Here is a 5,638-nt window from a genome sequence, read left to right as displayed (position 1 = left end):
ACCCCGAGGAGCATGCCGCGAGCAAAACCCTGTGCCCTCCCGACACTGCCGTGCTTCGCGTCAGCCCCGCCCTGGCGAGCGGCCCCCGCCGGAGCCGCCCCGGGGACGGGGGACGGGGCAGAGGCACCCACGGGAAAACCTTCCACGCTTCCAGGTGCAGAGCCCGTTTGCTAATGAGGTATTAGAGACATCAGGCAAACAACGAGGTTTCGTGCGTTCCTCATTAAACTCATCACCTGATCCTTTACCGGCCTCCCGCCAACAGCGGCTGCCGCCCCAGCGGTGTGTTCAAGAGCAGCGGGGCCAGGAGGGAGGCCGGCCCCTCAGCTTAAACGATGGCAATGATTTCCGTTGGCACAGCCCTGGCTACTGTCTCACCCTGTTCACACCAGTCAGATCACCTCTAGTTTTCCACACGCTTCCCCCTTACACCTCCGTACCTGAGAGCTGCCCATCAAGACTGGCTCGTCGGTGCAGAGCAGCTTTCAGACTCATTTCTCTCGCCTGTCACCCTCACATATGCAATTCTGGCCTTTTCCTGAGCCACAAGGCAGGAAGGGAGCAGAAACTGGCTGCAGCTCCCTTGCTGGACTCTCTCTGGCATGGGAAAGTGTCAGTGGGTGAGAGAGCTGGAATAGCCACTCCTGCGACTCCCGTCCAAAGCCATAAATGCAAAGATAGGGAGATGACAGGGACCAAGAAGCGAGGTGTGCGGAGGACGGTACGCTGTGGCTATCCCCACCTGGTAGCCAGTCCACCAAGGCCAGCTGCCAGATGACACACACCAGCCCAGGGGCTGTTCTTAGATGCCAGTACTCACAACCAACAAGTCCTAACTGATTCCCCGGTAGCCCCACTTTCCCCGTGGTGCTCGACACAAGAGGAGAGCAGATGAAAAATAAGTCATTGTACAGTCTAGGGCACAGACCTTTAATGCTTTTAATAAAGAAAAAAATCTTTTAATTCTTCACGGAAGCCCACTCTCCTGTCACTCTAAGGCTTCCCTTGGTTTTTGCTGCCCCTGGCAATACAAACCGTGGAGTTCCAGCTAACTGGCCTGCAGCCTGAGGACCTCTGAATAGTTCTTCTCCTTTAGAAATTTCCTAAATGAATTGCCAACTGCTTTTACTGGGATCTTTTGACACTTGGCAGGGTATCCTGGAAGGATAGGGTTCCTATTCCCTTGATGGATCTTTTGAAAGCTTGGATACCCCGGAAAAAAGCATTAACCTGTGATCTGTAACAAATTCATCAAAGCAGGAGGCTACGATTACCTAGGAAATGTCAGACAACTATGGAGAACTTCTGGAAAATTAGTGGACAGCAGCTTCTCTGCCATTTTGTTTTGAATACAAGGAAACAGGCTACTCATAAAATACAAAGTCACCTCTTTCTTACAGTCCCCACTCAGAAAGAAAGCCCACGTCTTGCCAGCCAAATGGCTTCAACATGGACTTTCTCTGCAACGCAGGACTGGAGACTGTAGCTTCTGCTTTGTCACCGTTCCCTTCCACGGGCGTTTGTGTGCGCTCTGGCTCTCCCTTCCTTTTCTTTCTTTCGCTGAGCCACAGAGTGGGTGCTCTGACCTCCAATTTGCTCTGGAAAATTTTCAGTCTGGTAGGGGAAGGTATTTCGCTCATGTTGTCCCACCGGCTGGAGGCAGTGGTGCCAATCTCCAGGTGTCGTCTCTGCAGCACTCGGTGGGGCAAAGAGCAACATGTAGATAAAGCGGGGATTGAGCAACCCAGCACAGCAAAGGCCAAGCATGCTAGGTCAGAGGTGAGCAGAAAAATCAGCAGAAGACCAACAAATACCCGAGCATCACCATGTCACATGGGAACAAGGGGTGAGGGAGCACTTAGGGAGGGGGAAGACTCTGGTCTGTAACAAAAGAACCGAAGGAGGCCAGGAGACATGGCCTGCAACCGCCTGGGGAGCTCCCTGCCACTGGGGACTGCAAGGCAGAGTATCGCAGCTGCGATTTCAGAAGAGAGGAAAGCATGTGGCAATCGGGTTTTATGTTAAAATGAGGCAAAGTCTCGAGCCTGGTCTGAGAGGTGGGGGGAGACGGAAGGAAAGCCAACCTCTCTCCGAGTTGAGACATTCTCTCTGTCTGACATTTCATAAGTGCTGTTTTTCACAGCAGAGAAGGGCAAGTGGAAAGCAATAGATTGAAATCTGGCCTCTGCCAGGTACAACTTATGAGCTTGCTGTTGGCGTGAGATGTGGGGCTGTATAAAGAAGGACCTGGGGCTAGGAAGAAGAAAAAACAGAGTGCACAACATGCACAGAAGTAAATTTCAATTTTACTTCTCTATTTTGCAGCCTTTATTGCAACATTGCTCCACTTAAGTCAGTCTTTCAGGCAAGGTCCCCTCCTACCCCCCAGAGACTTTCCCACACCACCTCTGTGCTCTCTCCCAGCCTGCCCGCGTGCATGGATACTGCTCTGGAACCCCTCACATTCTCCTCTTCAGCTCACCTGACTACAGCATCTTGTTCGCTGATGCAGCTGTCAACTTCTGACATTAACTTCTTTCCTCTTTGCCCCTCTTCTGCCCTTCTGTGTTGCTTTAGACCGCAGGCCTATGGGTGAGCAGCTGCGTTCACACAGGGTTTAGCGTAATGCAGCTCTGATCTTACTGATCTGCTAAGAGCTACTGCAAGGCAAGTAACACCAGACAAGTCTGCAGCAAGAAGCATGAGAAATTACAGCTAGCCTTTTTCTAGAGTATGATCCTCTGTCCACAGACCTCCTTATAAACACTTCAGTGTTTGAGCGGTCACCATTAAATAGCATCTCCCCAAAGCTGGTGTCCTTCCAGGGACAGCTACTGTAGACCTGGAGCACGTGAACTGGAGAGCTTGCAATAAATCCTGGAAAAGAAGACAATTTCCAGGAAGAAAATGCCTCTGCAATGCTTTATTGTAGGTCTGAGCCTGGAGCTGGAAAGTTGTGGCTTCTACAGTACAAAAGGGAAACTGGAGAGCAGGATTTAATTCATGACAGAAAGCAGCAGTGAGGATGAGATTCTTCCCTCCACCTTTTCACCGTTCTGGTATCCTTCTGTTACCCTCCCAGTATCTATATTGTTTCACACATGAATGTAGACAAATCTGGATTCTATTGCATCAGAATTTTTTTTTTCTGCTCAGAAATGTTGATGTTCTTACTAAGTAATTTGTGAGTTATGCTGTCTCCTTCCTCAGCTGACTAGTTTCAAAAAAAAGAAATCATGAAATCACGAGAAAGAAGGTGCTTTTCACAGAAGTGCTGCCTTTCTGCTGAAAATTGCTCTGTTGGGAGACATGCTGCGAGAAGGGCTGCTGCCCTCGGGTTTTTCACAGCGTGAGACCAGTGCCCAGATCCCTTCAGCAGGAATGTCTGCATCTCTTTTCCTATCTAAAGCATCTCTCTGAGGAGGTTTTCCAGGACGATTATTAGCAGCCTCTGCACATCTGGCCAGGCCAAGCCACGGCACTTGCAGGGACAGAGCTCGGTGTGCCCAGACCCCCACCCAATCCTCTGTGGTGCGAGCCTCGCTTTGCACCTGTTCCTATTTCAAAAACCCCATTTCTGGCCATGCATTTGTTACAACAAGTGCAGAAACAATTTAAAAGAGACCAGACTTAGCTCAAAACCTGCTTGCCAAATGCTAGGGTTTTGGATAAGTGGTTAGTCCCGCCAACAAGGTTCCCATGAGAAGCTGAGAACGGACGTCAGCTCCGTGAGAGTGGATGTTGGGATCTGAGGTGAGCTGGAGGAAGTTTAAAGAGATCCAGGTACAGCAGGGAGGTGAGGGGGGAGAAGGGAAGGAGGGGACAAGCTGGGCATCCAACCTCAATTACCACCCCGACTGACGTGTGATCCCGGTGACTACGGGATTACTCAGCACTGGCCTGGAAAGGAGGTGTGGGCCACACCATCCCTGATATAATCTGTTTCACATGACAGTTGCACAGATGTTCTATTTTGTTAGGGACGATCAGCCCGGGCAGAGTACAACTTTCTGCTGCAGAGCAGCAGAGATCAGGGCAGAAATTTGAAGAGGGCAAATTTAGATCTCTGAAAATATCTTGAAAAATTGCCCAGGAAATTTACCAACCAGTTTTAACGTTCAATTGTAGCCAACGGCTGTGGCCAGCTGGAGACCTGTCGGGCTAATGCCAAGAAAGACCAACCATGCATTTCAGCAGGCCACCATGGCAGGAGACCTTCTGCTTGTGAGTCCCTGAGATGTTTTGGAGGTGGGAAGCACATGAGACCGATTTTCAAGAGTTCAGTTGCAAGGGCCAGTTAGGGCAGCCACTGGATGTAACTGCCAGATCAGAATGCAGGATAAAGATGCAGAATGAGGGAGTAAACAGCCAGAAGAACAAGCCCTGGCTCACTGCAACTTGCCAGTATTTGCACCCAATACAGATGTTTGTATTTATGAAGGTATGGGCTCCAACTACAACCTCCAGACCCAGCTCTCTGGCCAGGCCCAGCTCCAATTTAATCTCTGGTGCATTCACCAAAGATTAACTTGGTAGATAAAGATGGAACTAGAAATATTTGAAGCCTGAAAACCTGTTAGGGTACTTTTGTTATGGAAAGAAAAAAACCTTTTAAATTGTTAAAAGAAAAAGCAAACGAAAAAAATAAAAGAAAGAAAAAGTCCGATGATCCACTGACTGATTCTTGAATTCTTCCTCTTTTCGAAGTTCTGAGGTTTGAACATTATGAACAGTTGACTGAATCGTATAATGCAATACCTGTTCCTCTGGCTTAACGTTACAATATTTCCCACACCGCAGGATTGCTTCACATTATTCTAAGAGGCAGTGTCATTTTCCCTGCAGTGCTAGGTCTTCTTTACTGAGGTGAAGGACACTCCTACTTCCTTTAATTATATGTTTTGTTTTAAATTAATGTCCTTTATTCTGGGGATGAATCACCAGCTTGTAGACAGGTAAATGTGGGAGTAAGAGAGTGAAAATATAAGTTTGATTCCCAAGGTGGGTGTCTTTAATTAAAACGGACATCGCGATTCAGTCTTCCTTCCCAAACTTACCCCGCGATTCTAAAAGCATTTGGATTCCATGTTTCTACGCACGTATCTCACTTTCCTTCTGAATCGCGCTACGTACGGTCCCCTTTGGTTTCAGCGCGCGGATTCCCTATCCCCTGTGTACCCTGACAGTTGCACCATATCATGTAAAGTAAACACACCAAGACAAACTTTAAGGCCATCATCCCTGCATGAAGAGATGGGGAGGGGAGCTCTGGGTTTGCTCGGCTCTGGCTGCCTGCAGCCGCGAGAAGGAAGCCTGGAGCAGCGCCGTGCCCTGCTCCAACTCCGCTCGGCTCTCCGCTCGCCGCTGTAAAGCGGCTCGGTGCACGTCCGTACGGACAGTTCTGCCTGCCAGTGGGATTCACTTAGTCAAGCACTGGACGGAGAATAACGGGATCCGTCTTCTGTTTGCAGCTTTCCCCCCGCCTCGGCAAAAGGACTCGGAAAAATCCCTCCTGCCTTCATTTCCCCGAGAGTAAAACGGGACCCAGGCGGGATTTGCGCCCGCCTGCACCGTCAGCCCCGAGCACCAAGCCCCGCTCTCAGGCGCGAAAGACGGAGCCCACGCTGGCACGGAGGCA

At 49.8% G+C, this 5,638-nt stretch overlaps 1 protein-coding gene across 1 annotated transcript in view; it reads right to left on the bottom strand.

The window, feature by feature from the left end:
• Positions 1 to 5,638, bottom strand: part of LOC103894668 (transmembrane protein 189) — a 33,253-nt gene that overhangs the window by 27,080 nt on the left and 535 nt on the right. The gene's annotated exons all lie outside the window — the stretch shown is intronic.

Source organism: Aptenodytes forsteri, unplaced genomic scaffold (assembly GCF_000699145.1).
Source record: "Aptenodytes forsteri isolate BGI_AS27 unplaced genomic scaffold, ASM69914v1 Scaffold159, whole genome shotgun sequence".
Lineage (NCBI taxonomy): Eukaryota > Metazoa > Chordata > Aves > Sphenisciformes > Spheniscidae > Aptenodytes > Aptenodytes forsteri.
This window is presented reverse-complemented; position numbering and strand designations above follow the sequence as displayed.